We start from the raw sequence: 26,277 nt of genomic DNA, 5'->3' as shown, positions 1-26,277 counted from the left end.
ATATGTTCATGTGTTTACATTTTCATGTGTTTATATTTTCATGTGTTCATGTGTTTATATTTTCATGTGTTTATATTTTCGTGTGTTCATGTGTTTATATTTTCAAATGTTCATGTGTTTATATTTTCATGTGTTTATATTTTCATATGTTCATGTGTTTATATTTTCATATGTTCATGTGTTTATATTTTCACATGTTCATGTGTTTATATTTTCATGTGTTTATATTTTCATATGTTCATGTGTTTATATTTTCATATGTTCATGTGTTTATATTTTCATATGTTCATGTGTTTATATTTTCATGTGTTTATATTTTCATATGTTCATGTGTTTATAATTTCATGTGTTTATATTTTCATATGTTCATGTGTTTATATTTTCATGTGTTTATATTTTCATATGTTCATGTGTTTATATTTTCATATGTTCATGTGTTTATATTTTCATGTGTTTATATTTTCATATGTTCATGTGTTTATATTTTCATATGTTCATGTGTTTATATTTTCATATGTTCATGTGTTTATATTTTCATGTGTTTATATTTTCATATGTTCATGTGTTTATATTTTCATGTGTTTATATTTTCATATGTTCATGTGTTTATATTTTCATTTGTTCATGTGTTTATATTTTCATATGTTCATGTGTTTATATTTTCATTTGTTCATGTGTTTATATTTTCATGTGTTTATATTTTCATATGTTCATGTGTTTATATTTTCATGTGTTCATGTGTTTATATTTTCATGTGTTTATATTTTCATGTTTTCATGCGTTTATATTTTCATATGTTCATGTGTTTATATTTTCATGTGTTTATATTTTCATGTGTTCATGTGTTTATATTTTCATGTGTTTATATTTTCATATGTTCATGTGTTTATATTTTCATTTGTTCATGTGTTTATATTTTCATATGTTCATGTGTTTATATTTTCATTTGTTCATGTGTTTATATTTTCATGTGTTTATATTTTCATATGTTCATGTGTTTATATTTTCATGTGTTCATGTGTTTATATTTTCATGTGTTTATATTTTCATGTTTTCATGCGTTTATATTTTCATATGTTCATGTGTTTATATTTTCATGTGTTTATATTTTCATGTGTTTATATTTTCGTGTGTTCATGTGTTTATATTTTCAAATGTTCATGTGTTTATATTTTCATGTGTTTATATTTTCATATGTTCATGTGTTTATATTTTCATATGTTCATGTGTTTATATTTTCATGTGTTTATATTTTCATATGTTCATGTGTTTATATTTTCATGTGTTTATATTTTCATATGTTCATGTGTTTATATTTTCATGTGTTTATATTTTCATGTTTTCATGTGTTTATATTTTCATATGTTCATGTGTTTATATTTTCATGCGTTCATGTGTTTATATTTTCATATGTTTATATTTTCATGTTTTCATGTGTTTATATTTTCATATGTTCATGTGTTTATATTTTCATGTGTTTATATTTTCATATGTTCATGTGTTTATATTTTCATGTGTTTATATTTTCATGTTTTCATGTGTTTATATTTTCATATGTTCATGTGTTTATATTTTCATGCGTTCATGTGTTTATATTTTCATATGTTCATGTGTTTATATTTTCATATGTTCATGTGTTTATATTTTCATGTGTTCATGTGTTTATATTTTCATATGTTCATGTGTTTATATTTTCATTTGTTCATGTGTTTATATTTTCATATGTTCATGTGTTTATATTTTCATGTGTTCATGTGTTTATATTTTCATGTGTTCATGTGTTTATATTTTCATGTGTTCATGTGTTTATATTTTCATATGTTCAAGTGTTTATATTTTCATATGTTCATGTGTTTATATTTTCATGTGTTTGTATTTTCATGTGTTCATGTGTTTATATTTTCATGTGTTCATGTGTTTAAATTTTCATATGTTCATGTGTTTATATTTTCATTTGTTCATGTGTTTATATTTTCATATGTTCATGTGTTTATATTTTCATTTGTTCATGTGTTTATATTTTCATGTGTTTATATTTTCATATGTTCATGTGTTTATATTTTCATATGTTCATGTGTTTATATTTTCATTTGTTCATGTGTTTATATTTTCATATGTTCATGTGTTTATATTTTCATTTGTTCATGTGTTTATATTTTCATGTGTTTATATTTTCATATGTTCATGTGTTTATATTTTCATGTGTTCATGTGTTTATATTTTCATATGTTCATGTGTTTATATTTTCATATGTTCATGTGTTTATATTTTCATGTGTTTATATTTTCATATGTTCATGTGTTTATATTTTCATATGTTCATGTGTTTATATTTTCATGTGTTTATATTTTCATATGTTCATGTGTTTATATTTTCATGTGTTTATATTTTCATATGTTCATGTGTTTATATTTTCATATGTTCATGTGTTTATATTTTCATGTGTTTATATTTTCATGTTTTCATGTGTTTATATTTTCATATGTTCATGTGTTTATATTTTCATGTGTTCATGTGTTTATATTTTCATGTGTTTATATTTTCATGTTTTCATGTGTTTATATTTTCATATGTTCATGTGTTTATATTTTCATGTGTTTATATTTTCATATGTTCATGTGTTTATATTTTCATGTGTTTATATTTTCATATGTTCATGTGTTTATATTTTCATTTGTTCATGTGTTTATATTTTCATATGTTCATGTGTTTATATTTTCATTTGTTCATGTGTTTATATTTTCATGTGTTTATATTTTCATATGTTCATGTGTTTATATTTTCATGTGTTCACGTGTTTATATTTTCATGTGTTTATATTTTCATGTTTTCATGCGTTTATATTTTCATATGTTCATGTGTTTATATTTTCATGTGTTTATATTTTCATGTGTTCATGTGTTTATATTTTTATGTGTTTATATTTTCATATGTTCATGTGTTTATATTTTCATTTGTTCATGTGTTTATATTTTCATATGTTCATGTGTTTATATTTTCATTTGTTCGTGTGTTTATATTTTCATGTGTTTATATTTTCATATGTTCATGTGTTTATATTTTCATGTGTTCATGTGTTTATATTTTCATGTGTTTATATTTTCGTGTGTTCATGTGTTTATATTTTCAAATGTTCATGTGTTTATATTTTCATATGTTCATGTGTTTATATTTTCATATGTTCATGTGTTTATATTTTCATGTGTTTATATTTTCATATGTTCATGTGTTTATATTTTCATGTGTTTATATTTTCATATGTTCATGTGTTTATATTTTCATGTGTTTATATTTTCATGTTTTCATGTGTTTATATTTTCATATGTTCATGTGTTTATATTTTCATGCGTTCATGTGTTTATATTTTCATATGTTTATATTTTCATGTTTTCATGTGTTTATATTTTCATATGTTCATGTGTTTATATTTTCATGTGTTTATATTTTCATATGTTCATGTGTTTATATTTTCATGTGTTTATATTTTCATGTTTTCATGTGTTTATATTTTCATATGTTCATGTGTTTATATTTTCATGTGTTCATGTGTTTATATTTTCATGTGTTTATATTTTCATGTTTTCATGTGTTTATATTTTCATATGTTCATGTGTTTATATTTTCATATGTTCATGTGTTTATATTTTCATGTGTTTATATTTTCATATGTTCATGTGTTTATATTTTCATGTGTTTATATTTTCATGTTTTCATGTGTTTATATTTTCATATGTTCATGTGTTTATATTTTCATGTGTTCATGTGTTTATATTTTCATGTGTTTATATTTTCATGTTTTCATGTGTTTATATTTTCATATGTTCATGTGTTTATATTTTCATGCGTTCATGTGTTTATATTTTCATATGTTCATGTGTTTATATTTTCATATGTTCATGTGTTTATATTTTTATGTGTTTATATTTTCATATGTTCATGTGTTTATATTTTCATGTGTTTATATTTTCATGTGTTTATATTTTCATATGTTCATGTGTTTATATTTTCATGTGTTTATATTTTCATATGTTCATGTGTTTATATTTTCATGTGTTTATATTTTCATGTGTTTATATTTTCATATGTTCATGTGTTTATATTTTCATATGTTCATGTGTTTATATTTTCATGTGTTTATATTTTCATATGTTCATGTGTTTATATTTTCATGTGTTTATATTTTCATGTTTTCATGTGTTTATATTTTCATATGTTCATGTGTTTATATTTTCATGCGTTCATGTGTTTATATGTTCATGTGTTTATATTTTCATATGTTCATGTGTTTATATTTTCATGTGTTTATATTTTCATATGTTCATGTGTTTATATTTTCATGTGTTTATATTTTCATGTGTTTATATTTTCATGTGTTTATATTTTCATATGTTCATGTGTTTATATTTTCATATGTTCATGTGTTTATATTTTCATGTGTTTATATTTTCATATGTTCATGTGTTTATATTTTCATGTGTTTATATTTTCATATGTTCATGTGTTTATATTTTCATATGTTCATGTGTTTATATTTTCATGTGTTTATATTTTCATTTGTTCATGTGTTTATATTTTCATATGTTCATGTGTTTATATTTTCATGTGTTTATATTTTCATGTGTTTATATTTTCATGTGTTCATGTGTTTATATTTTCATGTGTTTATATTTTCATGTGTTCATGCGTTTATATTTTCATGTGTTTATATTTTCATATGTTCATGTGTTTATATTTTCATGTGTTTATATTTTCATGTGTTTATATTTTCATGTGTTCATGTGTTTATATTTTCATGTGTTCATGCGTTTATATTTTCATGTGTTTATATTTTCATATGTTCATGTGTTTATATTTTCATGTGTTTATATTTTCATATGCTCATGTGTTTATATTTTCATGTGTTCATGTGTTTATATTTTCATGTGTTTATATTTTCATGTGTTCATGCGTTTATATTTTCATGTGTTTATATTTTCATATGTTCATGTGTTTATATTTTCATGTGTTTATATTTTCATATGTTCATGTGTTTATATTTTCATATGTTCATGTGTTTATATTTTCATGTGTTTATATTTTCATTTGTTCATGTGTTTATATTTTCATATGTTCATGTGTTTATATTTTCATGCGTTTATATTTTCATATGTTCATGTGTTTATATTTTCATGTGTTTATATTTTCATGTGTTCATGTGTTTATATTTTCATGTGTTTATATTTTCATGTGTTCATGTGTTTATATTTTCAAATGTTCATGTGTTTATATTTTCATGTGTTTATATTTTCATATGTTCATGTGTTTATATTTTCATATGTTCATGTGTTTATATTTTCATGTGTTTATATTTTCATATGTTCATGTGTTTATATTTTCATGTGTTTATATTTTCATATGTTCATGTGTTTATATTTTCATGTGTTTATATTTTCATGTGTTCATGTGTTTATATTTTCATATGTTCATGTGTTTATATTTTCATGCGTTCATGTGTTTATATGTTCATGTGTTTATATTTTCATATGTTCATGTGTTTATATTTTCATATGTTCATGTGTTTATATTTTCATATGTTCATGTGTTTATATTTTCATGTGTTTATATTTTCATGTGTTTATATTTTCATATGTTCATGTGTTTATATTTTCATGTGTTTATATTTTCATATGTTCATGTGTTTATATTTTCATATGTTCATGTGTTTATATTTTCATGTGTTTATATTTTCATGTGTTTATATTTTCATATGTTCATGTGTTTATATTTTCATATGTTCATGTGTTTATATTTTCATATGTTCATGTGTTTATATTTTCATGTGTTTATATTTTCATATGTTCATGTGTTTATATTTTCATGTGTTTATATTTTCATATGTTCATGTGTTTATATTTTCATGTGTTTATATTTTCATGTGTTCATGTGTTTATATTTTCATGTGTTTATATTTTCATATGTTCATGTGTTTATATTTTCATGTGTTTATATTTTCATGTGTTTATATTTTCATATGTTTATATTTTCATGTGTTCATGTGTTTATATTTTCATATGTTCATGTGTTTATATTTTCATATGTTCATGTGTTTATATTTTCATGTGTTTATATTTTCATGTGTTCATGTGTTTATATTTTCATATGTTCATGTGTTTATATTTTCATGTGTTTATATTTTCATATGTTCATGTGTTTATATTTTCATTTGTTCATGTGTTTATATTTTCATATGTTCATGTGTTTATATTTTCATGTGTTTATATTTTCATATGTTCATGTGTTTATATTTTCATATGTTCATGTGTTTATATTTTCATGTGTTCATGTGTTTATATTTTCATATGTTCATGTGTTTATATTTTCATATGTTCATGTGTTCATGTGTTTATATTTTCATGTGTTTGTATTTTCATGTGTTCATGTGTTCATGTGTTTATATTTTCATGTGTTTATATTTTCATATGTTCATGTGTTTATATTTTCATTTGTTCATGTGTTTATATTTTCATATGTTCATGTGTTTATATTTTCATATGTTCATGTGTTTATATTTTCATGTGTTTATATTTTCACATGTTCATGTGTTTATATTTTCATATGTTCATGTGTTTATATTTTCATGTGTTCATGTGTTTATATTTTCATATGTTCATGTGTTTATATTTTCATATGTTCATGTGTTTATATTTTCATGTGTTTATATTTTCATATGTTATGTGTTTATATTTTCATGTGTTTATATTTTCATATGTTCATATGTTCATGTGTTTATATTTTCATATGTTCATGTGTTTGTTTATATTTTCATATGTTCATGTGTTTATATTTTCATATGTTCATGTGTTTATATTTTCATATGTTCATGTGTTTATATTTTCATATGTTCATTTGTTTATATGTTCATATTTTCATTTGTTCATGTGTTTGTTTATATTTTCATGTGTTTGTTTATATTTTCATATGTTCATGTGTTTATATGTTCATGTGTTTATATTTTCATATGTTCATGTGTTCATTTGACACACAGACCATCATGACACACAGACCATCATGACACACAGACCATCATGACACACAGACCATCATGACACACAGACCATCATCACACACAGACCATCATGACACACAGACCATCATGACACACAGACCATCATGACACACAGACCATCATGACACACAGACCATCACGACACACAGACCATCATGACACACAGACCATCATGACACACAGACCATCATGACACACAGACCATCATGACACACAGACCATCACGACACACAGACCATCATGACACACAGACCATCATGACACACAGACCATCATGACACACAGACCATCACCACACACAGACCATCATGACACACAGACCATCATGACACACAGACCATCATGACACACAGACCATCATGACACACAGACCATCACCACACACAGACCATCACGACACACAGACCATCATGACACACAGACCATCACCACACACAGACCATCACGACACACAGACCATCATGACACACAGACCATCATGACACACAGACCATCACGACACACAGACCATCATGACACACAGACCATCATGACACACAGACCATCATGACACACAGACCATCATGACACACAGACCATCATGACACACAGACCATCATGACACACAGACCATCATGACACACAGACCATCATGACACACAGACCATCATGACACACAGACCATCATGACACACAGACCATCATGACACACAGACCATCATGACACACAGACCATCATGACACACAGACCATCATGACACACAGACCATCACCACACACAGACCATCATGACACACAGACCATCATGACACACAGACCATCATGACACACAGACCATCACGACACACAAACCATCACGACACACAGACCATCATGACACACAGACCATCATGACACACAGACCATCACCACACACAGACCATCATGACACACAGACCATCATGACACACAGACCATCATGACACACAGACCATCATGACACACAGACCATCATGACACACAGACCATCATGACACACAGACCATCACGACACACAGACCATCATGACACACAGACCATCACCACACACAGACCATCATGACACACAGACCATCATGACACACAGACCATCATGACACACAGACCATCATGACACACAGACCATCATGACACACAGACCATCACGACACACAGACCATCATGACACACAGACCATCACCACACACAGACCATCATGACACACAGACCATCATGACACACAGACCATCACGACACACAAACCATCATGACACACAGACCATCATGACACACAGACCATCATGACACACAGACCATCATGACACACAGACCATCATGACACACAGACCATCATGACACACAGACCATCATGACACACAGACCATCATGACACACAGACCATCACGACACACAGACCATCATGACACACAGACCATCATGACACACAGACCATCATGACACACAGACCATCATGACACACAGACCATCATGACACACAGACCATCACGACACACAGACCATCATGACACACAGACCATCACGACACACAGACCATCATGACACACAGACCATCATGACACACAGACCATCATGACACACAGACCATCATGACACACAGACCATCATGACACACAGACCATCATGACACACAGACCATCATGACACACAGACCATCATGACACACAGACCATCATGACACACAGACCATCACGACACACAGACCATCATGACACACAGACCATCATGACACACAGACCATCATGACACACAGACCATCATGACACACAGACCATCATGACACACAGACCATCACGACACACAGACCATCATGACACACAGACCATCACGACACACAGACCATCATGACACACAGACCATCATGACACACAGACCATCATGACACACAGACCATCATGACACACAGACCATCATGACACACAGACCATCATGACACACAGACCATCATCACACACAGACCATCATGACACACAGACCATCATGACACACAGACCATCATGACACACAGACCATCATGACACACAGACCATCACGACACACAGACCATCATGACACACAGACCATCATGACACACAGACCATCATGACACACAGACCATCATGACACACAGACCATCACGACACACAGACCATCATGACACACAGACCATCATGACACACAGACCATCATGACACACAGACCATCACCACACACAGACCATCATGACACACAGACCATCATGACACACAGACCATCATGACACACAGACCATCATGACACACAGACCATCACCACACACAGACCATCACGACACACAGACCATCATGACACACAGACCATCACCACACACAGACCATCACGACACACAGACCATCATGACACACAGACCATCATGACACACAGACCATCACGACACACAGACCATCATGACACACAGACCATCATGACACACAGACCATCATGACACACAGACCATCATGACACACAGACCATCATGACACACAGACCATCATGACACACAGACCATCATGACACACAGACCATCATGACACACAGACCATCATGACACACAGACCATCATGACACACAGACCATCATGACACACAGACCATCATGACACACAGACCATCATGACACACAGACCATCACCACACACAGACCATCATGACACACAGACCATCATGACACACAGACCATCATGACACACAGACCATCACGACACACAAACCATCACGACACACAGACCATCATGACACACAGACCATCATGACACACAGACCATCACCACACACAGACCATCATGACACACAGACCATCATGACACACAGACCATCATGACACACAGACCATCATGACACACAGACCATCATGACACACAGACCATCATGACACACAGACCATCACGACACACAGACCATCATGACACACAGACCATCACCACACACAGACCATCATGACACACAGACCATCATGACACACAGACCATCATGACACACAGACCATCATGACACACAGACCATCATGACACACAGACCATCACGACACACAGACCATCATGACACACAGACCATCACCACACACAGACCATCATGACACACAGACCATCATGACACACAGACCATCACGACACACAAACCATCATGACACACAGACCATCATGACACACAGACCATCATGACACACAGACCATCATGACACACAGACCATCATGACACACAGACCATCATGACACACAGACCATCATGACACACAGACCATCATGACACACAGACCATCACGACACACAGACCATCATGACACACAGACCATCATGACACACAGACCATCATGACACACAGACCATCATGACACACAGACCATCATGACACACAGACCATCACGACACACAGACCATCATGACACACAGACCATCACGACACACAGACCATCATGACACACAGACCATCATGACACACAGACCATCATGACACACAGACCATCATGACACACAGACCATCATGACACACAGACCATCATGACACACAGACCATCATGACACACAGACCATCATGACACACAGACCATCATGACACACAGACCATCACGACACACAGACCATCATGACACACAGACCATCATGACACACAGACCATCATGACACACAGACCATCATGACACACAGACCATCATGACACACAGACCATCACGACACACAGACCATCACGACACACAGACCATCACGACACACAGACCATCATGACACACAGACCATCATGACACACAGACCATCATGACACACAGACCATCATGACACACAGACCATCATGACACACAGACCATCACGACACACAGACCATCATGACACACAGACCATCATGACACACAGACCATCATGACACACAGACCATCATGACACACAGACCATCATGACACACAGACCATCACCACACACAGACCATCATGACACACAGACCATCATGACACACAGACCATCACCACACACAGACCATCATGACACACAGACCATCATGACACACAGACCATCACGACACACAGACCATCACGACACACAGACCATCATGACACAAAGACCATCATGACACACAGACCATCATGACACACAGACCATCACGACACACAGACCATCACGACACACAGACCATCATGACACACAGACCATCATGACACACAGACCATCATGACACACAGACCATCATGACACACAGACCATCACCACACACAGACCATCATGACACACAGACCATCATGACACACAGACCATCACGACACACAGACCATCACGACACACAGACCATCATGACACACAGACCATCACCACACACAGACCATCACCACACACAGACCATCATGACACACAGACCATCATGACACACAGACCATCACGACACACAGACCATCACGACACACAGACCATCATGACACACAGACCATCACGACACACAGACCATCATGACACACAGACCATCACCACACACAGACCATCATGACACACAGACCATCATGACACACAGACCATCACGACACACAAACCATCATGACACACAGACCATCATGACACACAGACCATCATGACACACAGACCATCATGACACACAGACCATCATGACACACAGACCATCATGACACACAGACCATCATGACACACAGACCATCATGACACACAGACCATCATGACACACAGACCATCATGACACACAGACCATCATGACACACAGACCATCATGACACACAGACCATCACCACACACAGACCATCACGACACACAGACCATCATGACACACAGACCATCATGACACACAGACCATCATGACACACAGACCATCAAGACACACAGACCATCATGACACACAGACCATCATGACACACAGACCATCACGACACACAGACCATCATGACACACAGACCATCATGACACACAGACCATCACGACACACAGACCATCATGACACACAGACCATCATGACACACAGACCATCATGACACACAGACCATCATGACACACAGACCATCATGACACACAGACCATCACGACACACAGACCATCATGACACACAGACCATCACGACACACAGACCATCATGACACACAGACCATCACGACACACAGACCATCATGACACACAGACCATCATGACACACAGACCATCATGACACACAGACCATCATGACACACAGACCATCATGACACACAGACCATCATGACACACAGACCATCATGACACACAGACCATCACGACACACAGACCATCATGACACACAGACCATCATGACACACAGACCATCATGACACACAGACCATCATGACACACAGACCATCACGACACACAGACCATCACGACACACAGACCATCATGACACACAGACCATCACGACACACAGACCATCATGACACACAGACCATCATGACACACAGACCATCATGACACACAGACCATCATGACACACAGACCATCACGACACACAGACCATCACGACACACAGACCATCATGACACACAGACCATCATGACACACAGACCATCACCACACACAGACCATCATGACACACAGACCATCATGACACACAGACCATCATGACACACAGACCATCATGACACACAGACCATCACCACACACAGACCATCATGACACACAGACCATCATGACACACAGACCATCACCACACACAGACCATCATGACACACAGACCATCATGACACACAGACCATCACGACACACAGACCATCACGACACACAGACCATCATGACACAAAGACCATCATGACACACAGACCATCATGACACACAGACCATCACGACACACAGACCATCACGACACACAGACCATCATGACACACAGACCATCATGACACACAGACCATCATGACACACAGACCATCATGACACACAGACCATCACCACACACAGACCATCATGACACACAGACCATCATGACACACAGACCATCACGACACACAGACCATCACGACACACAGACCATCATGACACACAGACCATCATGACACACAGACCATCATGACACACAGACCATCATGACACACAGACCATCACCACACACAGACCATCACCACACACAGACCATCATGACACACAGACCATCATGACACACAGACCATCACGACACACAGACCATCACGACACACAGACCATCATGACACAAAGACCATCATGACACACAGACCATCATGACACACAGACCATCATGACACACAGACCATCACGACACACAGACCATCACGACACACAGACCATCATGACACAAAGACCATCATGACACACAGACCATCATGACACACAGACCATCATGACACAAAGACCATCATGACACACAGACCATCATGACACACAGACCATCATGACACACAGACCATCACGACACACAGACCATCATGACACACAGACCATCATCACACACAGACCATCATGACACACAGACCATCATGACACACAGACCATCACGACACACAGACCATCACCACACACAGACCATCATGACACACAGACCATCACCACACACAGACCATCACGACACACAGACCATCACGACACACAGACCATCACCACACACAGACCATCATGACACACAGACCATCATGACACACAGACCATCATGACACACAGACCATCACCACACACAGACCATCACGACACACAGACCATCACGACACACAGACCATCACCACACACAGACCATCATGACACACAGACCATCATGACACACAGACCATCATGACACACAGACCATCACGACACACAGACCATCATGACACACAGACCATCACGACACACAGACCATCATGACACACAGACCATCACGACACACAGACCATCATGACACACAGACCATCACCACACACAGACCATCATGACACACAGACCATCATGACACACAGACCATCATGACACACAGACATGTCAACGTGACCCATGAGGACGACTGTGAACGCGTGGCTCACATGAACAGTTGTGTTTTGTGCTGTCAGTCACAGTCCTGAGGATTTGATGAAATCATTAAGTCTCTCACGACAGGAGGAACACGGTTCTCCCCAAACAACCTCAACACAATGGAACCTGTTTATCTCCTTGTACAATTAGGAGAGTGAAATCTGAACATGCTGACTTAACAAAACACCTTTTGTTGCAGCAATAAAAAAAACAATGCCTCGGGAGAGGAATGAGAAAGAAGACACACACACACACACACACACACACACACACACACACACACACACACACACACACACACACACACCCTGGCTTCCATGAAAAGATATGAGGTGGTGGAGGTCGTTGACCTTTGACCCAGAGACTACACAAGGGATAAAACAAACACATTTGTTTTGGGACCTGAGAGACTAAGGGTTGAAGGTTTGAAACATCATGACAACACGTGTGTATCAAAGTGTCACCGCAGTGATAGTGTTGTGTTGAGAAATACTTCCTTCAAGAGAATTCATCGTCAACAAACCTGTGGCCATTTCTCAGCTGTCACTCAAGCCTGCGCTCGCTATCACTGCGCCAGCAAACGTCCTCCTCTCCGCTAATACCAATTTAAATCGCTGCACGTTCCTTCCTCCTGCTGCCATTATTCAAAAAGATCATAATAGTTTTCCGGAGCCCAAAGCACAAAAAATCAATTATTTCCCCACAAAGACTTGAAAGTACTTAGCGAGGCTGCGAGGGGACGAGCTGTGGCTCCGTCGGATTGAAACTGCACTCATTACACACACACACAATTAGTTACCTCTGGTCCGCCGCCGCGCTTTAATTTCCGAGCCGCATATCTGTATTATAACAGAAACAAGCATGCAAATGCTATTGTTGGGGATTTAGAGAAATCAATAGGATGGCTGGCGAGAGGCGTTTGGTGGCGCTGTCACTCAAAATCTGCTGCCGGCGACTGATAAAGGTCTGAATTCAAATTAGCGCCAAAGTCGACCAGTGACATCAGAAGTGACATCCGGAATAAAAGGGAAGGTTTCATGATATATGTAATTATTCTCCTCGCATTTGCTGCTATTTTCTCTTCTTTCTTCCACACACACACACGCACACACACACACGCACACACACGCACATGCACACACTCACACACGCGCACACACACACACGCACACACACGCACATGCACACACTCACACACGCGCACACACACACACGCACACGCACACACATACACACGCGCACACACACACACACACACACACACACACACACACACACACACACACGCCTCTCATTGTGTGCACTTGTGTAACTGTGTTTTGCATAAAGGGATTAGGAGTGTCTTAATGAGAAACCGTAATTGTTTTCCAGCCTCGCCGTGGATATGTTTGCGTGTGAACGTCTGCACGACTGGAACAAATGTTTAAGTGAAAACACTGTTGAGAGACTATTGTGTGTTTTTCTCTCCGTGTCAGTGAACGAAGGAACCGTGACGACAGTGAAATCCAACAATGGAAACACGTGTCGCGTTCGTCTCTGATGCGAAACTTTTCCTACAAGAATAAAGTTTGTTTTATAAACATATAAAGGTTTCTTATTTATCTGTCCTGAAGAAGTCTGAAGGTTCTAAAGCTTCTGAAAGTTCTAAACGTTCTGAGGGTTCTAAAGCTTCCGAAGGTTCTGAGGGTTCTAAAGCTTCTGAAGGTTCTAAAGGTTCTGAGGGTTCTAAAACTTCTGAAGGTTCTAAAGGTTCTGAGGGTTCTAAAGCATTTGAAGGTTCTAAAGGTTCTGAGGGTTCTAAAGGTTCTGAGGGTTCTAAAGCTTCTGAAAGTTCTAAAGGTTCTGAGGGTTCTAAAGCATTTGAAGGTTCTAAAGGTTCTGAGGGTTCTAAAGCTTCTGAAGGTTCTAAAGGTTCTGAGGGTTCTGAAGAAACTAAAGCTTATGAAGAAACTAAGGGTTCTGAAGAAAATAAAGGTTCTAAGGGTTCTAAAGCTTCTGAAGGTTCTAAAGGTTGTGAGGGTTCTTAAGAAACTAAAGGTTATGAAGAAACTAAGGGTTCTGAAGGTTCTAAAGCTTCTGAAGGTTCTAAAGGTTGTGAGGGTTCTAAGGTTCTGAAGGTTCTAAGGGTTTTAAAGGTTCTAAAGGTTCTGAGGGCTCTAAGGTTCTGAAGGTTCTAAAGGTTCTGAAAAAACTAAAGGTTCTGAAGACACTAAAGGTTAAGAAGAAACTAAGGGTCCTGAAGAAAATAAAGGTTCTTTAGGTTCTAAAAGTTCTAAGGGTTCTGAATTTTCTGAGGGTTCTGAAGGTTCTAAAGGTTCTGAAGGTTTTAAGGGTTTTGAAGGTTCTAAAGGTTCTGAGAGCTCTAAGGTTCTGAAGGTTCTAAAGGTTCTGAAAAAACTAAAGGTTCTGAAGACACTAAAGGTTAAGAAGAAACTAAGGGTCCTGAAGAAAATAAAGGTTCTTTAGGTTCTAAAAGTTCTAAAGGTTCTGAAGGTTCTGAGGGTTCTGAATAAACTAAAGGTTATGAAGAAACTAAGGGTTCTGAAGAAAATAGAGGTTCTGAAGGTTCTAAGGTTCTGAAAAAAACTAAAGGTTCTGAAGACACTAAAGGTTAAGAAGAAACTAAGGGTTCTGAAGAAAATAAAAGTTCTAAAGGTTCTGAAGAAACTAAATGTTCTGAAGGATTTAAATGCTCTGAAGGTTCTAAATATTCTGAAGAAACTAAAGGTTCTGAAGAAACTAAAGATTCTGAAGAAACTAAAAGTTATGAAGAAACTAAAGGTTCTGAAGGTTCCAAAGGTTCTGAAGGAGCTAAAGGTTCTGAAGGATCTAAAGTTTCTGAATGTTCTAAAGGTTTGGAAGGTTGTTAAGGTTATAAAGGTTCTGAGGGTTCTAAAGCTTTTGAAGGTTCTAAAGGTTCTGAAAGTTCTAAAGGTTCTGAGCGTTCTAAAGCTTCTGAAGGTTCTAAAGGTTCTGAGGGTTCTAAAGCTTCTGAAGGTTCTAAAGCTTCTGAAGGTTCTAAAGGTTGTGAGGGTTCTGAAGAAACTAAAGGTTATGAAGAAACTAAGGGTTCTGAAAAAAATAAAGGTTCTGAAGGTTCTAAGGGTTCTGAGGGTTCTAAAGCTTCTGAAGGTTCTAAAGGTTGTGAGGGTTCTTAAGAAACTAAAGGTTATGAAGAAACTAAGGGTTATGAAGAAACTAAAGGTTCTGAAGGAGCTAAAGGTTCTGAAGGATCTAACGTTTTTCAATGTTCTAAAGGTTTGGAAGGTTCTAAAGGTTATAAAGGTTCTGCAGAAACCGAAGGTTCTGAATAAACTAAAGGTTCTGAAGGAGCTAAAGGTTCTGAAGGTTCTAAAGTTTCTGAATGCTCTAAAGGTTTGTAAGATTCTTAAGGTTATAAAGATTCTGAAGAAACTAACGGTTCTAAAGACACTAAAGGTTAAGAAGAAACTAAGGGTCCTGAAGAAAATAAAGGTTCTGAAGAAACTAAAGGTTCTGAAGAAACTTAGGGCTCTGAAGAAAATAAAAGTTCTAAAGGTTCTGAAGAAACTAAAGGTTCTGAAGAAACTAAATGTTCTGAAGGATCTAAATGCTCTGAAGGCTCTAAAGGTTCTGAAGAAAAAAAAAAGATTCTGAAGAAACTAAAGGTTATGAAGAAACTAAAGGTTCTGAAGGTTCTATAGGTTCTGAAGACAAATGGTTCTGAAGAAACTAAAGGTTCTGAAAAAACGAAAGGTTCCAAAGGTTCTGAAGGAGCTAAAGGTTCTGAAGGAGCTAAAGTTTCTGAATGTTCTAAAGGTTTGGAAGGTTCTTAAGGTTATAAAGGTTCTGCAGAAACTGAAGGTTCTGAATAAACTAAAGGTTCTGACGTATCTTAAGGTGCTGAAGGTTCTGAAGGAGCTAACGTTTCTGAAGGATCTAAAGGTTCTGAAGAAACTAAATGTTCTGAAGAAACTAAAGGTTCTGAAGAAACTAAAGGTTCTGAAGGATATAAAGGTTCTGAAGGTTCTAAGGGTTCTGAGGAAACTAAAGGTTCTGAAGGTTCTATAGGTTCTGAAGACAATAAAGGTCCCGAAGACACTGAAGGTTCTAAAGGATCTAAAGGTTCTGAAGAAAATAAAGGTTCTGAAAAATCTAAAGGCTCTGAAGGATCTAAAGGTTCTGAAGAAACTAAAGGTTCTGAAGGCAAACCGTTCCTAAGAAACTAAAGGTTCTGAAAAAACTAAAGTTTCCAAAGGTTCTGGAGGAGCTAAAGGTTGTAAAGGACCTAATGGTTCTAAAGGATCTAATGGTTCTGAAGAAAATAAAGGTTCGGAAAAATCTAAAGGCTCTGAAGGATCTAAGGGTTCTGAAGAAACTAAAGATTCTAAAGGTTCTGAAGGCAAACCGTTCCGAAGAAACTAAAGGTTCTGAAAAAAATAAAGTTTCCAAAGGTTCTGAAGGATCTAAAGGTTCTAAAGGATTGGAAGGTTATAATAGTTCTCAAGAAACTAAAGGTAAGTAAAGGTTCTGTATAAAATAAATGTTCTGAAGGAGCTAACGGTTCTGAAGGATCTAAAGGTTGTGAAGGTTATAAAGGTTCTGAAGGATCTAAAGGTTCTAAAGGATTGGAAGGTTATAATAGTTCTCAAGAAACTAAAGGTTCTGTATAAAATAAATGTTCTGAAGGATCTAAAGGTTCTGAACGTTACAAAGGTTCTGAAGGAGCTAACGGTTCTGAAGGATCTAAAGGTTGTGAAGGTTATAAAGGTTCTGAAGGTTATAAAGGTTCTGAAGGTACTGACGGTTCTGAGGACACTCCAGGTTCTGAAGGTTCTAAAGGTTCTGACGAAACTAAAGGTTCTGAAGGTACTAAAGGTTCTGAAGACACTCAAGGTTCTGAAGGATCTAAAGGTTCTGAAGGTTATTAAGGTTCTTAAAGGTTTAGAGGAATATTCAACGACTAAATGTTTAATTTCAAACATGTTTTGGTTTTTTTGGCATTCACCTTGTTTTTTTTTTAGTAATAATGTATTTATTTAAATGTGTTTTGTTTTGTTTAAGTGAATTAAAAAATGGTAATAAGAAAAAACTAAAATTTCTAAAGGTTCTGAAGGAGCTAAAGATCCTTCAGGACCTAAAGGTCCTGAAGGATCTACAGGTTCTGAAGGTTCTAAAGGTTTGGAAGGTTTTAAGGTTATAAAGGTTCTGCAGAAACTAAAGGTTCTGAAGGATCTAAAGGTTCTGAAGGTTCTAAAGGTTCTGAAGTAGCTAATGGTTCTGAAGGATATAAAGGTTATGAAGGTTCTAAGAGTTCTGAAAAAACTAAAGGTACTGAAGAAATGTAAAGGTTCTGAAGACACTAAAGGTTCCGAAGACACTAAAGGTTCTAAAGGGTCTAAAGGTTCTGAAGAGACTAAATGATCTGGAAAAAAACTAAAAGTTCTAAAGGACCTAAAGGTTCTGAAGGATCTAAAGGTTCTGAAGGTACAAAAGGTTTTGAAGACACTCAAGGTTCTGAAGGATCTAAAGGTTCTGAATGTTATAAAGGTGTTGAAGGATCTAAAGGTTCTGAAGGTTATTAAGGTTTTGAAGGATCTAAAGGTTCTGAAGGTACTACAGGTTTTGAAGACACTCAAGGTTCTGAAGGATCTAAAGGTTCTGATGAAACTGAAGGTTCTTAAGGTTCTAAAGGTTCTGAGGAAACTCAAAGTTCTAAAGGTTCTAAAGGAATCTAAAGGTTCTTAAGGTTCTGAAGGTTCTTTGTTTTTTTCTGGCATTGACTTTGTTTTTAAAAAAATATTTTCAATAATGATGTATTTATTTAAATGTGTTTTGTTTAAGTGAATTAAAAAATGGTAAGAAAATCAAAATTAATTTAGAAAATATTCCAATGATTTTTTAAACTAATTCAACATTAAATCATGAAATAGTTATTGATTGAAAGAATAACAATAAATCGATTGAAGAAACATGTTCATCAGGACGTGGATCATGTTTGTCAACAACAATCTATTTTCAAACACAAGAAGAATCACTTTCGTCCTCCTCAGTGAACTCAGATTCAAGCTCCTGACGTGACTGTTGAACCCAGTGATGGACTCCAGGAACAATGGAGGGGTTTTGAGGGGTGTATTAGGGGTGCAGGGGTGCAGGGGGGTCTATGGGGGTCTATGGGGGTCTATGGGGGGGTCGTCCCTCATTCAACATGGTTGAACGTTCACAGCACAATGACGGGGAGGCAGGTGCAGGCCTGGAGCAGAGGGAGGAACGGAGGGAGAGAAAGAGATGGAGAGAACAACAGGTCGACCTAAAACGACTGTAATCATGTAGAACCATTAACCCCTGAGACCCCTGCTCTCTCACTCCTTCACTCTCTCTTTCCTGCTCTCTCACTCCTTCACTCCCTCTTTCCTGCTCTCTCACTCCTTCACTCTCTCTTTCCTGCTCTCTCACTCCTTCACTCTCTTTCCTGATCTCTCACTCCTTCCCTCTCTCTTTCCTGCTCTCTCACTCCTTCACTCTCTCTTTCCTGCTCTCTCACTCCTTCACTCTCTTTCCTGCTCTCTCACTCCTTCACTCTCTCTTTCCTGCTCTCTCACTCCTTCACTCTCTCTTTCCTGCTCTCTCACTCCTTCACTCTCTCTTTCCTGCTCTCTCACTCCTTCACTCTCTCCTTCCTGCTCTCTCACTCCTTCACTCTCTTTCCTGATCTCTCACTCCTTCCCTCTCTCTTTCCTGCTCTCTCACTCCTTCACTCTCTCTTTCCTGCTCTCTCACTCCTTCACTCTCTTTCCTGCTCTCTCACTCCTTCACTCTCTCTTTCCTGCTCTCTCACTCCTTCACTCTCTCTTTCCTGCTCTCTCACTCCTTCACTCTCTCTTTCCTGCTCTCTCACTCCTTCACTCTCTTTCCTGATCTCTCACTCCTTCACTCTCTCTTTCCTGCTCTCTCACTCCTCCACTCTCTCTTTCCTGCTCTCTCACTCCTTCACTCTCTCTTTCCTGCTCTCTCACTCCTTCACTCTCTTCTTCCTGCTCTCACTCCTTCACTCTCTCTTTCCTGCTCTCACTCCTTCACTCTCTCTTTCCTGCTCTCACTCCTTCACTCTCTCTTTCCTGCTCTCTCACTCCTTCACTCTCTCTTTCCTGCTCTCACTCCTTCACTCTCTCTTTCCTGCTCTCACTCCTTCACTCTCTCTTTCCTGCTCTCTCACTCCTTCACTCTCTTTTCTGCTCTCTCACTCCTTCACTCTCTTTCCTGATCTCTCACTCCTTCACTCTCTCTTTCCTGCTCTCTCACTCCTTCACTCTCTCTTTCCTGCTCTCTCACTCCTTCACTCTCTCTTTCCTGCTCTCTCACTCCTTCACTCTCTCTTTCCTGCTCTCTCACTCCTTCACTCTCTCTTTCCTGCTCTCTCACTCCTTCACTCTCTCTTTCCTGCTCTCTCACTCCTTCACTCTCTCTTTCCTGCTCTCTCACTCCTTCACTCTCTTTCCTGCTCTCTCACTCCTTCACTCTCTCTCTCCTGCTCTCTCACTCCTTCACTCTCTCTTTCCTGCTCTCTCACTCCTTCACTCTCTTTCCTGCTCTCTCACTCCTTCACTCTCTCTCTCCTGCTCTCTCACTCCTTCACTCTCTCTTTCCTGCTCTCTCACTCCTTCACTCTCTCTTTCCTGCTCTCTCACTCCTTCACTCTCTCTTTCCTGCTCTCTCACTCCTTCACTCTCTCTTTCCTGCTCTCTCACTCCTTCACTCTCTCTTTCCTGCTCTCTCACTCCTTCACTCTCTCTTTCCTGCTCTCTCACTCCTTCACTCTCTCTTTCCTGCTCTCTCACTCCTTCACTCTCTCTTTCCTGCTCTCTCACTCCTTCACTCTCTCTTTCCTGCTCTCTCACTCCTTCACTCTCTCTTTCCTGCTCTCTCACTCCTTCACTCTCTTTCCTGCTCTCTCACTCCTTCACTCTCTCTCTCCTGCTCTCTCACTCATTCACTCTCTCTTTCCTGCTCTCTCACTCCTTCACTCTCTCTTTCCTGCTCTCTCACTCCTTCACTCTCTTTCCTGCTCTCTCACTCCTTCACTCTCTCTCTCCTGCTCTCTCACTCCTTCACTCTCTCTTTCCTGCTCTCTCACTCCTTCACTCTCTTTCCTGATCTCTCACTCCTTCACTCTCTCTTTCCTGCTCTCTCACTCCTTCACTCTCTCTTTCCTGCTCTCTCACTCCTTCACTCTCTCTTTCCTGCTCTCTCACTCCTTCACTCTCTTTCCTGATCTCTCACTCCTTCACTCTCTCTTTCCTGCTCTCTCACTCCTCCACTCTCTCTTTCCTGCTCTCTCACTCCTTCACTCTCTCTTTCCTGCTCTCTCACTCCTTCACTCTCTTCTTCCTGCTCTCACTCCTTCACTCTCTCTTTCCTGCTCTCACTCCTTCACTCTCTCTTTCCTGCTCTCACTCCTTCACTCTCTCTTTCCTGCTCTCTCACTCCTTCACTCTCTCTTTCCTGCTCTCACTCCTTCACTCTCTCTTTCCTGCTCTCACTCCTTCACTCTCTCTTTCCTGCTCTCTCACTCCTTCACTCTCTTTTCTGCTCTCTCACTCCTTCACTCTCTTTCCTGATCTCTCACTCCTTCACTCTCTCTTTCCTGCTCTCTCACTCCTTCACTCTCTCTTTCCTGCTCTCTCACTCCTTCACTCTCTCTTTCCTGCTCTCTCACTCCTTCACTCTCTCTTTCCTGCTCTCTCACTCCTTCACTCTCTCTTTCCTGCTCTCTCACTCCTTCACTCTCTCTTTCCTGCTCTCTCACTCCTTCACTCTCTTTCCTGCTCTCTCACTCCTTCACTCTCTCTCTCCTGCTCTCTCACTCCTTCACTCTCTCTTTCCTGCTCTCTCACTCCTTCACTCTCTTTCCTGCTCTCTCACTCCTTCACTCTCTCTCTCCTGCTCTCTCACTCCTTCACTCTCTCTTTCCTGCTCTCTCACTCCTTCACTCTCTCTTTCCTGCTCTCTCACTCCTTCACTCTCTCTTTCCTGCTCTCTCACTCCTTCACTCTCTCTTTCCTGCTCTCTCACTCCTTCACTCTCTCTTTCCTGCTCTCTCACTCCTTCACTCTCTCTTTCCTGCTCTCTCACTCCTTCACTCTCTCTTTCCTGCTCTCTCACTCCTTCACTCTCTCTTTCCTGCTCTCTCACTCCTTCACTCTCTTTCCTGCTCTCTCACTCCTTCACTCTCTCTCTCCTGCTCTCTCACTCATTCACTCTCTCTTTCCTGCTCTCTCACTCCTTCACTCTCTCTTTCCTGCTCTCTCACTCCTTCACTCTCTTTCCTGCTCTCTCACTCCTTCACTCTCTCTCTCCTGCTCTCTCACTCCTTCACTCTCTCTTTCCTGCTCTCTCACTCCTTCACTCTCTTTCCTGATCTCTCACTCCTTCACTCTCTCTTTCCTGCTCTCTCACTCCTTCACTCTCTCTTTCCTGCTCTCTCACTCCTTCACTCTCTCTTTCCTGCTCTCTCACTCCTTCACTCTCTCTTTCCTGCTCTCCACTCCTTCACTCTCTCTCTCCTGCTCTCTCACTCCTTCACTCTCTCTTTCCTGCTCTCTCACTCCTTCACTCTCTCTTTCCTGCTCTCACTCCTTCACTATCTCTCTTTCCAAAAACAAACAGATGAGAAGAAAGGATGGAGAAAGACTTGAAGGTGAAGACATCAGAAGTGAAGGTCAAACCTCAGGTCTTCAGTCGAGCCCAAGCTCTGGTAGAAGATCATCGACCACCACACACACCTGCAGAGGAAAATACCCATGATCCCACAGGAGTTCTTTAGAGGAACACACACACACACACACACACACACACACACTCACACACACACACACACACACACTCACACTCACACTCACACTCACACACACACGCACACCCCCACACACACTCACACACACATGTACACAAACGCACACACCTGTTCAAGTTCACTGTTAATGATGACATCGTTTCATGAAGTGATTCTAAATCAGTTTATTCTTTAGTTTCTATCAAGTTATTGTAAAGTGAACTGAAACACGATGATCCTTCAAACATGTCTCTTCTTCTCTTCTTCTCTTCTTCTCTACTTCCTCCAAACTCTCGCTCACCCTTCGCTCCGGAATCTTCTTCCTCCCCTGAGCGATCGATGCTCGGCGAACATGAATCTTCCATTAGAGGCGGAACCTTCGGGTCAGACTCGTCATTATTGTCCACGTCTTCCTCTGATCGTCTTCCTCGACTCGCCTCATCATCTCCGGCCTCCTAATGCTTGGTGACGGCGGCGCAGGCGGGGGTTCGATTCCCATGTTTCCGTCTTCCTGCCTGGAACGGATTCCATGGCGTCGGCAGCAGGACGTGCATTATTGACGACGCTGAGGACGGCAGACATTGAACTGATGCTCAGACAAGTATCGCTCACATCACACTCAGACTTCAGAGCCATTAAGCAACACAAGCTCGTCCCTCGTGTCTCTCGCTAATTTCAATATGTCATGTGATATTAACGCAGACCAATCAGGTCAAATCTGACTCAAGACAACACAACCACTCACTCGGGATGTTCTGAACGTCTCTTTCTATACATGATGCTGCGGCAGACGTCACAACGTCACATGATCACATGGTCACATGGTCACATGGTCACAACGTCACAACGTCACAACGTCACAACGTCACATGATCACAACGTCACAACGTCACAACGTCACAACGTCACATGATCACATGGTCACATGGTCACAACGTCACAACGTCACAATGTCACATGATCACATGGTCACAACGTCACAACGTCACATGGTCACATGGTCACATGGTCACAACGTCACAACCTCACATGATCACATGGTCACATGGTCACAACGTCACAAATCACAACGTCACAACGTCACATGGTCACAACGTCACAACGTCACATGGTCACAACGTCACATGATCACATGGTCACAACGTCACATGGTCACAACGTCACATGGTCACAACGTCACAACGTCACATGGTCACATGGTCACATGGTCACATGGTCACATGGTCACAACGTCACAACGTCACAACGTCACATGGTCACAACGTCACATGGTCACAACGTCACATGGTCACATGGTCACATGGTCACATGGTCACAATGTCACATGGTCACAACGTCACATGGTCACAGGTTCACATGGTCACAACATCACATGGTCACAACATCACAACGTCACATGGTCACATGGTCACAATGTCACATGGTCACAACGTCACATGGTCACAGGTTCACATGGTCACAACATCACATGGTCACAACATCACAACGTCACATGGTCACATGGTCACAATGTCACATGGTCACAGGTTCACATGGTCACAACGTCACATGATCACAACATCACAACGTCACATGGTCACATGGTCACAACATCACATGGTCACAACGTCACATGATAACATGGTCACAACGTCACATGGTCACAACATCACAACGTCACATGGTCACATGGTCACATGGTCACATGGTCACAACATCACATGGTCACAACATCACAACGTCACATGGTCACATGGTCACAATGTCACATGGTCACAGGTTCACATGGTCACAACGTCACATGGTCACAACATCACAACGTCACATGGTCACATGGTCACAACATCACATGGTCACAACGTCACATGATAACATGGTCACAACGTCACATGGTCACAACATCACAACGTCACATGGTCACAACGTCACATGGTCACAACGTCACATGGTCACAACGTCACATGGTCACAACGTCACATGGTCACATGGTCACAACGTCACATGGTCACAACGTCACATGGTCACAACGTCACATGGTCACAGGTTCACATGGTCACAACGTCACATGGTCACAACGTCACATGGTCACATGATCACATGGTCACAACGTCACAACGTCACAACGTCACAACGTCACATGGTCACAACGTCACAACGTCACAACGTCACATGATCACATGGTCACAACGTCACAACATCACATGGTCACAACGTCACATGGTCACAACGTCACATGGTCACAACGTCACATGGTCACAACGTCACATGGTCACAACGTCACATGGTCACAACGTCACATGGTCACAACGTCACATGGTCACAACGTCACATGGTCACAACGTCACATGGTCACAACGTCACAACGTCACATGGTCACATGGTCACATGGTCACAACATCACAACGTCACATGGTCACAACGTCACAACGTCACAACGTCACAACGTCACAACGTCACAACGTCACAACGTCACAACATCACAACGTCACAACGTCACAACGTCACATGGTCACATGATCACATGGT

This window comes from Callionymus lyra, chromosome 11 (assembly GCF_982586985.1).
Source record: "Callionymus lyra chromosome 11, fCalLyr1.hap1.1, whole genome shotgun sequence".
NCBI classification, from domain to species: Eukaryota; Metazoa; Chordata; class Actinopteri; order Syngnathiformes; family Callionymidae; genus Callionymus; species Callionymus lyra.
This window is presented reverse-complemented; position numbering follows the sequence as displayed.